This window comes from Papaver somniferum, chromosome 5, assembly GCF_003573695.1.
Source record: "Papaver somniferum cultivar HN1 chromosome 5, ASM357369v1, whole genome shotgun sequence".
NCBI classification, from domain to species: Eukaryota; Viridiplantae; Streptophyta; class Magnoliopsida; order Ranunculales; family Papaveraceae; genus Papaver; species Papaver somniferum.
In genome coordinates this window covers 11,009,891-11,021,964 of record NC_039362.1, presented here as the reverse complement: position 1 = coordinate 11,021,964, position 12,074 = coordinate 11,009,891, and the positions used below count along the sequence as shown (strand labels likewise).

The 12,074-nt window shown below is 36.2% G+C and overlaps 1 long non-coding RNA gene across 2 annotated transcripts; it reads right to left on the bottom strand.

The window, feature by feature from the left end:
• Positions 1-4,611: 4,611 nt before the first annotated feature.
• LOC113277262 lies at positions 4,612-8,459 on the bottom strand. 2 transcript variants are annotated; one of them, XR_003324822.1, is made up of 4 exons: positions 8,306-8,459; positions 6,871-7,045; positions 5,566-5,619; positions 4,612-5,403 (listed from the first exon to the last, which is right to left on the bottom strand). It is a non-coding gene; the product is annotated as an uncharacterized LOC113277262 (long non-coding RNA). The 2 variants fall into 2 exon arrangements; XR_003324823.1 differs by lacking the exon at positions 6,871-7,045.
• Between the last annotated feature and the right edge of the window lie 3,615 nt (positions 8,460-12,074).

Below are 12,074 nucleotides of genomic sequence, written 5' to 3'. Positions count from 1 at the left end.
ACGACTCTACATTGATAGATATAACCAACTCTGCCCAGTTTTCACCTTGAATCGTCACCTTGTATACATATAAAATAACGACTCTAAGAGTCGTTCTCTGGTACATATGAAGAGTCCTTTGGTTTTAATCTTTACGGATTAACGATTCATGTTAGTGGTTGCATTTATTTTTGAATTTAACTCAAAAAAATGTGGTTGAGGCAGTTTGGTCGCTCCATTCTATATATAGAGGCTCATATTTCACCTATTCCATATCAAAATCCTAATTATCAACCTCCTCTTCTCCTTCTCATTTAATTACCATTTAAGAGAAAAAAAAAAAGAGAAACATCATGACTCCATTCACTAATGGATAGAATTGTGCCATTACAAGAGCTTGGAAAACAGTCACTAACCACTTTGAAAGTCTAGACAAAGACATTGATGAAACATCGGATGCTTGGTGGAACCGCGTATTCATCGTTTTTGTGGCGTTGGACGGAAATTGCAACTCAAGGTCTTTGAAACAAGTCAAGGAACGCTTCCAGAAGATACAATTCGAGTGTGATGTTTTGAAAAGAGAACTTAAGGCTGTTAGGGAAGCCTTTTCGGATATGCTGAGTGTTGTAAGAGTAAGTATTTGAACAAGAGGTAAAACTTATAAAAATCTTTGATCGATACTAACTAAGTATATTTTCATTTTCAGTTGGGGAAGCCGTATCGCTATTATGAGGAGCTTCGTGGGGAAAAGTTTGAGCTCCACGATTGCTACTTTATCTTGGAAGGAACTAGATATAACTACGCCATATATGATTAAGTGTATAAGTGCACCTTTATTATCTATTATATTTCATTTCCTTCAATGCAACGCTATGCGAGATGTATGCCTTTTACGATTCAATGAAATGATTCTATGAAATCAAAAATTATGAGAATTTAGTGCAAGGGTCGTTACTTTATATAACTAATCAAACTAACGACTCTAAAAAAAATTAGTAATTGATAGCTAGGATCGTCATTTCACATGAATACATGTATGACGACCCTAAGTGTTACTTTTTACAGAGAGTTTTGGTTTTAGAGTGGTCTATGTGTAAACAAAACAACAAAACGACTCTAAGTGACCTGGTTAAAAAGGGTCGTCAATGTTTAGCACACTACACTAACAATTTTTCATAACCTGGAAAAGTTGCAGGTGTGAGTCGTTATTGGTAGTGTCAATATACTGACGACCTCGGAGAGTCGTTTGGGTATACACCCCCCGACTATGACGACCCTTTCTCTGAGTTGTTCCATAGTGTGGATGATTCGACCACTTGGAGCACCATTCACACAATTTGAAGAGTATAGGAAGTTTACCTGATTGTTTTGGCCTTGGGGTTCCTCATTTTGAGTGTTGGTTCCTTCATCTTGAGCAATGGGATCTTCATTCCAACCATTGTTCATGCCTTCCTCTATCAACATGTCCTCATCAAACATCCAACCCATATCATTAGTTGAGACAATCTTACCATCAACACAATCATTGTTGTTATTTGAAGCTTCACCAATCTCATTCCCTCCACTTGAATCACCCATTTGTAAAAATCCTAGGTTTTCCTCTCAAAACTCCTCATCTTCTTCTCAACACATAAAACACATTTTCCATAATTTTTTTTCCTAAAATCAGATTTTAATCTAAATACACTTACCAAACTAATCAAACTAATTAATTCCTATTACTAATCATATAAGGACAGTTTTGTCATTTAGAAAATATTTTTTTAAGGGGTGACCCAAATTAGGATTGGGTAACCTTTTTTGTCCCGTAGTGCATGGCCCCCAGTTAAACTAGGAAAAAAAGTAGAAGATGTGATAATAGCCATAAGCATTTCAAGTGTGCTCAACTAAGAAATGTAGGAAAGAAATTCAAAAGCATATGCGTCAATCCGAAAGAAAAGCAAAACAAAAAAATGTCTGCAACCACCAGGAGCTCATCTCTCTTAATAAGCTGCTCTTGCTCTAATAAATATAGATCGAACTGAGATGAAAACTAGAGAGAAGACGAGTAAATTCATCTTGTGTGCCTATCATCTCCCACTTCTGCCAGGAAAGAGAGAACCAAATTACTGAATTTTGGGGAGAAGTTCATTACCAAATCTCAACACCTCATTGAACTGCACGCTTCATCACCCTTTGAAGGAAAAGAAAACCAGCTTTCAAGATATACATCCATAAACCCCATCACATGAAAGTTCATTGCAGTTTATGATAATTTCACTTGATATGCTCATCAATATCTAAGGGCCGATTGTAGGTTCTCCTAATAAATAAAGCATGCTCGTAACTCTTAAGACTTGACAACAAAATTAATCTAGTAAACTGATGACAGTTACCAATATAAGTTAGTACATATCCACCAACTAAAAAAAAGGATAAAACACTCTCGAAACTCTGCAGATAGACACATATGCCAAACATGGACGGTCTTGTCTCTTCAAATCTAGCTTACGGAAAACATCAGCATCAATTCCTGTCACTCCTTCTGGTATGAAAGTTTGCAGAGAAAGGAAGTTGTCCTCATGACGGTGCATCTGATAATCCATCTTGGAGCAATAAGTATCATCATTACCAGAAATAAAGCTGTGCCGCGGTTCTTTCATCGTAGCTTGAAAGAAACGATCCTCTCTATGAAAACCAGGCAGCACAAGCTGTTGTTTTTCAGAACGCATGTTGTAAACTTGAAGATAATTCCCACTGAACCAGTAAAGTAAGATCTGATCCGAGAAACTGTAGATACGAGTAGGAGGTGTAGTAGTACTGCCAAAGCAAAAACAGCAGGGATCTGGTGCCAGGTGACCCAGATGACCCAGTCATGTGCTGGTAGAACTTATACGAACATCAAAACTCTCCTCCTTAACCCACACTTCCTTGACTTCATCCTTCAGTATGTACAGATGAACTTTACAACAGCAGCAGCAACTACTACTACCATGATGATCATCATCACGACAACGATGAGGATAATCACTTCCGTTCCCTGAACTTTTTTCTATGCGTGCAATACACGGAGATCCCTTGAACTCCAGAAGATGAGGATAATGAACAAGTAAGTGCTTCTGCTGCTCGTCAGTAGCACTTTTAGTTGGGAGATGAACGAACTGAAACTTCTCATCATGGAGATTGAAAGACAGTAACATCTCCATCTCATTATTAACAGCATTACTATTATCATGTTGGATACTGTTAGATCCTGCTCCCCCCAGAGTTGTTATTATCTTCCAAACCAAACACCCATTGCTAGTAGCGCAGAAGATGCCTGATTTGTCACTGCTCGTGGGTGCTCTTTATCTTTATAATAGGACGACCGCCGTGACCTGATATGGGCATGCTTGTAGCAGTGACGTTTCTCCATGATTTAGTTCCCAATGTGAATACCACGGAGTTAAGCTCCTTTCGAGCAGTACGAAAAATACTTACCAACTTGTACTCATTTGCTAAGGAATCGAACCCAAATCCGTGACAGATGATGTGGGCATTGGAGCTGCGTTTCCCGACGATGGCTGGATAAAATATATAGAGAAAATCGTCCCTGTTTGGGTCCAAAATTGCATAACCAGTTGTGTAATTACCCACTTGTGCCATACAAGGTAGACCATTACAGTAACCAACCAGTTCCCATATATAAGGTTGAGTAAGAGTAGTTCGAAACTTTTCAAACCTTAGAACATTGTCATGAGAGTAAAGTCCAGTAGTAATTTTGAATAAGTGACACCCAATAATTAGCATCACCAGTCTTTGTATCAACCGCAGCCCTAACATTTGAAAGCCTCAGGATAACTTGGGACTGTTTTTGTGATTGAAGGAAATGAGAATAAGTCAAGCGTTTATGATCATTGTGAATCGAATTATACCACAGTTTCGAGACCAGAACAGAGAATAGCAGTGTCGGGACTGGAACCCTGGTTAATATTTCTTCCATAATTATATCATGAGGAAGGTATGTCTTTCTTCTACATGCTCTTTTCTTCTTCTCCAACACAGCTGGAGTATTTCTATCACCACAATCTATTGTTTCACATGCTCTTTTCTTCATCTCCATCACATTTGAAGTATTCGTATCATCACAGTCTTTTCTTTTATAATCTCTTATCCTCTTCTCCATCACAGTTGGAGTAAGTGTATCACCGTAATCTTTTCTTTCATAAGCTCTTTTCGTCGTCTCTATCACTGTAGTAGTATCCGCGGACATGGTGGTTATGTCGTCACCACAACCAATTCGGTTGGGTTGTATGATGCTCATCATCACCATAACTTAAATAATTATTGATGCAGATAGCTGCTAGTTGCTTCCTACAGTGAAATTGATACCTACATGAGTGTACAATATAACGCACCTCATTGCCGTCAGATCTGTTACTATAGAGATACACTTGGATGGATGCGAAATTCGACGGCTTACAGATGCATCTTCATTGTGTTCGTGGGACATGCTACCACAACTCTTGGAATAAAGGAGCAAATTGGGTACATAATAATTTCACAACACCGTCCATCCTTCTTTAGATTCGAGAATTTCAAATTTCTTTATTCATCCCTGGATGATTATAACGGCTCTTTGGCTGACTAAACAGACAAAACAACACCACCAAGTTTTGATTGATTGATATAAGATAGTTGAACACAAGTAACTGTGTAACCAAACTGTGTTCAGTAACAAAATTATGTGTCACTTGCCTCACTGACAGTCTTTAACAAAAGTAGATGAGATACAGAAACTTAACACCTAAACAAATCAACCTAATTACCATCGGAATTACAGGTGATAAAAAGGCCATTCGTTCCCTGACAATATCCAATCTCATCATCAGAGGGTGCATGGGTTTCAAGTATCATAACTAGGCGAGCATGCTGCATGAAAGACCCTGCAGGGTTCTAGCCTAGGTGGTCATAATCCTTAAACCCCACCACCTCTGCTAGACTGTGTGCCCTGTCCTCGAACACAACAGCCTCGGTTGGAGAGTAACTATTCTATTCTCTGTTGGTCCTCACAGCATCAAGTCGAATGATTCTCTGCCATGCTTTGGAGGGTGAAGACTTGTCAGGATCATTTTCATCAATACTTTCAATAGCAGCAGAAGCCTGCCCGCTCTCAGGTTCTTCAATAGAATCTGAATCAGATGATTCCGCAGCTACATACGCATCCCAACGGCACTTGTGATTTCACTTTCATTGTTGTCTGAGTAGGCGCAATGAGGAAATTGATCATGGACCTGGCCTTTCGAGTCATCAAACTATGGGCTCTCTTTTCGAAGCAGCTGAATCTGGATGTTCGACAACACTCACTGTCCCCATAGTTGTAGCGTAATTCCTGTTTTAACACGCTCATCATAAATGCACTTTTAAAGATGTTTGCACAGTTTCCTCAACTTCTCAAACTGTTTTCTGCATCATGAAAATAGGAAGCCCCAATCAAAATCATAAAGATTGTCGAAAAAAGAACTTTTCTGGCCTCTCAATACAGAAAGCACAATCACGACATCAGACAATTCTACAAAAACCACTGAAACATACAATAACAGAAAATAAGACAAGTGGACAATCTACCTCTTCTGACTTCTAGTGATCTCTCTTTCTTCTAGACTGCTGCTCAGGTAAAAACTGCAAAAAGATAGAGATGCAGAGGTAAGGAAAACAAAAAAGCCTTGCCAAATAAAAACAGGAAATTTACAATGTTTTTTTTTTCTTTCTTTTTTTCTTTTTTCTTTTTTTTTTTTTTTTTGACACTAGAAGATTAATATTGTTAATCCTCACAACATAAGTAAAGTTTCCTAATTGCCAGCACATACTCCGACCATTCAGAATTATTGGTTCTATTTATCCTGCCAAGAAATTATATCGCCCACATGAATATGGAAAGATTATGATTACCCTCTTGAATTTGATGATGTCTTTCTAACATGCTTCTAATGCTCAACACCATCTATATAATCAAGATAACATATTACTAAACTAAATGCCATGGGAGAGCGATTTTTTCTATTAACTCAAGATTAATGTATGGAATGTTCTACTGCCCTTGTAAAACCGTCTAGCATTAACTGTCAGCATATCAGCCTCTAATCATGCTTACTATTCTCTTTATTATGTATAAGTCATGCTTTATATAATCATGGTTACCGTTTATGCTGACATCTAACTCACTTCGTGCTTAGGATCACAAATTCTACATCAAGAAAACATTAACATCATTTAAGTTATAATACATACCTTATGATGCTTTAAAACAGTAGACAACAACTTGATGGCAGATAGTAGATACCTTAAACTAGGTTCTATTTTTAGTTGGAAGTGTTGGAATTTCAGCATCTCAATCATCATTTATTAGAATTAAACATGATCATATAATTACCTTTATGCTGAAACAATTAGCATTCTAAATAGGAATGATTCACATGAATAAGTTCTAATTTAGGTACAAGAGAATCATGTATATGTACCAAAATGGCACTTTTAATACTATCCTATTTCTGAACTAGACATCATCAATTAAAGCAGCATAACAACAAGATACAAAACACTGCACATGTTTAGAAGAAGAAAAGAACTATGCAGCACTATACATGTTATACATAGCCATGTGTATAATTTAGAAGTTCTTCCACTTCTATCACCCTCATCTTTCTAATGGCAGAGATGAACTTGAAGTACTTTAGCTCTATGTGCCGATCTGCACAAAACAGAATTGCTTTGTCTTTTAGGACATGATCTAAACCTTAAGCACGATACAATGATTTAGATCAGACCAGTCCGGTTTTATCAAACTAAACATGATTTGCTGCTAGACCACAAAAGCAAACATTAACAACTTGAATGCCTTGGAGCAGTAATATTCCCTTAGCTCAGACTTACATATTGGAAGTTCTACTACTCTTGTAATTTTATAACCGTCACCGTGACAATTCTAATAGCAAGATTAAGAATCTATCACAATCCTCGAATGCATAACAAAGAACCCCAAGGGTTAGAAATGCTTATACTCCAAGGAGAAATGGCCAGACCTCAGCCCGAATGCTTGGATCAAACCCTGCATCCACAAGGAGAAGTGAGAACTAGGAGCAGTAAGTATTGGAAGCAGAACGATCTTCATCAAGGAAGCTTTAAGTAATTACTCTTTAAGAATTTTGGTAACTGAAATAACTCACACCACTGTTAATTTTTTTCAAGAGGACCATGGTGATCTAAGATGCCATATAAGTTAATTTACATTGCCAACTGAAGAGAAAGGTAATGAATGATATAACTCTGAGGGGTGATATATTTAGGAGCATAGACAATTTAAGTTATCGTAACACAACTACGTCGTCTGCTCCGAGCTTAGTTTACTTTGACCTATATCTCAATTAAGCATGGTGTTCTTCCAGCAATTCGCACAGGAAACGCACAACAAAATGACCCATATGTTACGACTTACGAACACGAGTGAGTGGTTCTTTCTACCAAAAATTCTGAAACATATATATCTACACAAGTCAGAGTGACAACCACAATATGACACACTGTTTTACAGAATATCCCAGTACCGAAACTGGTACTCCTGCTTGACACATCAACAGATCCACTAGCTTTTAAACCCTAGTGCTTTTGCAACTTAGTTCAGTAAAGTCTTAAAAGAAGAAACGCATGAATGACATGAGAAACAAAAATGGCTGTGGTTTTCTTCATTATAAGCCTGGATATAGCCATTTTCTTTTCCTATCTGATAAACAGATGAAACCTTCTTTCATATAAGAAAATATGGACAAACAAAAAAAAACTGAGAACGTACACGAGTAAATGCATCTAGCGTGAACAACAATCACTCCAGTTTACAACTCATTTGCTCAGCCCTAAATTGATAAACTCAAAATAATAAATAATAACAAAAAGGGTGTGCCCTAAATATACATCCACTGTTATCGAATACAAGCTGATTTTATCTGATTTTACTTCCTTAGTTACTGTTTACTTGGAGTTTTCTCTAATAAAGTAGATTACCAGTGGTTTGGGTGGGAAGCATATACATCCACTTGAGGAATTTCCTATAATCAAAAGGTAACCAAACAAATACAACAAGAAGACTTGTGGACTGTAATCAGTTTATCTATCTATTTCCTTTCAATTTTTGGCTAAACAAAAGAAAACCCACCTGAACTTGAACTGCTGATTATATAAATTGAAGCAAAGAACCAAAATTAGTGAAGCAATTCCAGATACTATCAATTATGGTTCTAATATATTAAATCCCAAATTAAATTTCATTGTAAAATTATTTTTAGGCTTTTGCCTTAAAAAGGGAATTAATTACCTATGAGAGTACACGACGGTGGCATGGCAGCCAAGGCAAGACAAGCGATGCTGTCCCTGCAAGGCTGCAACTGTTATTCCTTACATTATTAGGTTGCTCGAAAATGCTTTATACCCCCAGAAACCTCGTTGGTTGCTAGCCATTACATCCTTCCCTGCGACCACCACCTGAATAGAGTCACCGCTGACAACGACAATAATGTTATAAAGGGAAGTTTATTAGGTAGATGTCCACTTTAGTGGGACCTTATTACTTGGACGCCAAGTATATGTAAACTTTATAAATAGAGTCTCAAACCTTTGTAAACATACCTACATGAATAAGAAATCTCTCTTCTTTTTTTCCTTTACTTTGTGTCTTCTTCTCCTGGTATTCTATATCACAATACGTCATCAGCCCGTAACTCTACCAATTAAACCAATAAAAAAAAAAGTTTTATTCTCCCTACGTATAGTGTGATCAAACGGGGATAAACTTCTAATCATATATGCGTATATGGAGTCGTTAGGGAATTATCCTGTTCTTTGATTATTTTTTTTAACTCGACAAATGTAAAATTTTATAGAAAAGAGCTTATCAAAAATAAGCTTAAGAGCTACAACCCAAAGACCAAAAGACATTGTTTAGTACAAACACCAAACAAAGACTCCAGGCAAATGCAAATACCCAAATAGTTACATGAAACGAAGTTTCACAACTCCCTAAAAATAAGCCCATACGGCTCTCCAACACACAACAATGACTAAAAGTCATATGCAATCCACAGCTCATTAGAAGGCAACCCTAATACTTCATCAATCTTTATCAAACCCTATTTTCAGAAAAAACACAACCACCACTTTGAGGACTGGCCGCCGTATGGTGTGATTTTTTGCCAATATGGTGTGATTTTTTCCCTTCTTCTCGTCAATTCTGATGGTAATGATCGGCTAACGCGAAGACTTTAACATTAAATATGTTATTCTACAATAACAAAATATGAGTTTCTATTCTTTACATGAAATCATTCTTTTACCACATAGTGGATTTTTCTATTAGACATTTTTTTTCCTAGTCGTCAATGTGATTTTGGTATATTGTTTTAGTCGATTGGTATAAAAAAAAAATTTCCTATCAGTATAAGTTGACATTCTAAATTATTTTTCAGCCAATGGTTCTATTCCTAGCAGAGAACATTGATTAGTTTATATTCCCTACAAGAAACCATCATTAATCAATAAAAAAGAATGGATTTTTTTTTCCAAAAAGACTAACGATAATGATTTCTTTATGTTCTTAAAAAAGGAACATTTTCTGTATCGATCCTAGATTGAGATTTCGTTATCAGGGTTTAAGCCACTTACACGTACTAATAAAATGAGGAATTGCTGCATTCCCGAGAGATATTGTGCAATTTTTATTTTCCTCGTGGTAATTATTCTCCAATTTGAATTGTTCCACTTGTAGTTGGACATGGACACTAAAGAACAAAGGGTGCGCACCCGGCCATATAATTTGTCCTTCTATTGACTATATAAATCTTGATATAATTTTCTTTAACAAAGAATGTGTCCATAATTTGATTCTAAATCATTATCTTTTTGCCTTAGAGATCACATAATTATTTGGAGGTTGTAACCAATAAAATCCATAGTTGATGTTCAATTTTGTATGTCAAGTAGACTACAATATTTTATTTTCGGACAATTTTTTTATGGCTTTTGAAATCAATATCGATCGTCCAGTAATTATTATCAGTATATGTCCTTGAGTGCATCGGATAATACTTTACAAAACTTGTTTTCGTAGATGAGATGGAAATATTTCCACCATAATCAGAGGGAGAATATACACTACCAGACTTTGGTATTGATTAACTTAAAAGTCATATAAATTTCTCCCTCATCATAAACATATCGGAAAAGGTTGTCATTGAATAGGCGTGAAATGTCTTCATTTTGCTCTTATTAAGATCTTACCTCTTAAAAGGAAATCCAGTGACATCAAATAAAATAAGTAGCGTTCCATAAGAAGCTACTGGTTGTGCTCCAATTGAGTGTACATCACATTCTCAAAGTTATTATATCCTCATTTGAAGGGGAGGAGATCACAATGCCCGTGGGCGCTCGTACTTTCAATTATGTAATTCCTTTCAAGATATGCATACGCTTGAGAATTGTGTGGTATCATAATTAATTGTCGAATATTCATTTAAAGTAGCTACTGAAATAAATGATGGTGGTTTTGAACCCCTCTGCAGAAAAATATCAACCTATGTGATTGGATGGCATACACTCCAAATTAGATTGGATTGATTTCTCGATTAACACAATTTTGGATCCAAGACTTAACACCGTAAACGTGCCAAGCCTATTAATTACAGGTTGGTGTAGTCATAAAGTGTTATACGAGAAATTTGTTCGTTGTAAAAACGATTTGAGGGTTTCATTTTTTTCTCAAACCCTAGGATTGATTCAACAATATTCTTTTCTCCCCTAAATAATACATTTGACGTGATATTCTTTGAAAGACTCGTATTGCATTCGGAGAATATATTCAAATTTGTAATCCTTGTAAGATTCAATTTATATCCAGGCAGCCACCTGACTCAATTATATCAGGTTTAACAATCCTTTTAAGTGTTTTTTAAAGTTTTGCAAAGTTCCAAAAATCCGGATTAGTTGATGCTATCAACTTTATTGATCTCTTGATGAGTCCTTAAAAACACTAAAAATCCACGTTTAAGCAGCATAAGTTTTTTTTATTTTTCTTAATCTGCAGTTTCGGAGTTATGTTTTCATAACAGTACTTGTCTATTAAATAGAATACACATTATGGTTTGATGCTTGTTTTCTCTAGTACTCATATAATTGAGTTAGCATCCATAAATATGTCAAAAGTTGTACTCTTTTCCCTTCGTTTCAGGTTTTGTCCCATGTGGTTTTCCTGACAAGGTTTTAACGAGGCAACATCTTTGACATTTAAATTTCTTTTTAATGTTGATATTTGTGCTCTTTTTCCTTAATCCATATTTTTTCCCGTCGGGTTTTTAATGGAAAGGTTTTAGTGAGGCAATTTATTCAACATGGTGGTCATCCAAGGGGGAGTTGTATAATTTCTGTTATTTGGTGGATTCCCACCATTAACTAGGTCATTTTGTTAGGCCTAATCAACTTAACAAGCCCTTAGTAATTTGGATGTCATTCCGATCCACATAAGGTATGACCACAAATTCGGTTTTGTTCACTTATGGTAATTTAATTACATCTTGGCTCTATGTTGAAGAAACTACATCAATAACTTCTGCAAATCATATCGGGAAGCTAGCAATCCATGACACAAGTTCTCAATGTGTTGAAGAAAAATGTAGACTCCGCAAAAGTATAAATCGAAGGCATTACTGCTTGTGCAACACAAATGAAGACTTCATCAACTATCCGACATCTTCATGAAAGCACAATCCTCTTCTGCATTCAAGAAATTCGTTCTTCAAATTGGAAAGTCTCGACTCAAAGATTTGCACGCCAAGATTTGACTGAAGTATTTATCATGGGGAGCGCCATCATCAAATTAAGGTGCATTCACTGGACTTTATCACATGGATTAAGATACTACTTTAGTTAACATATCAAATGGATTGTCTTTGGTATCGATCTTCAGAAGTAAAATATTTTCTTCTTCGAGAATCTCCCTCACAAAGTGAAATCGGACGTCTATATGTTTAGTTCTAGCATGATGCAATTGATTCTTAGCTAAGTAAATTGCACTTAGACTATCACAATATAAAGGA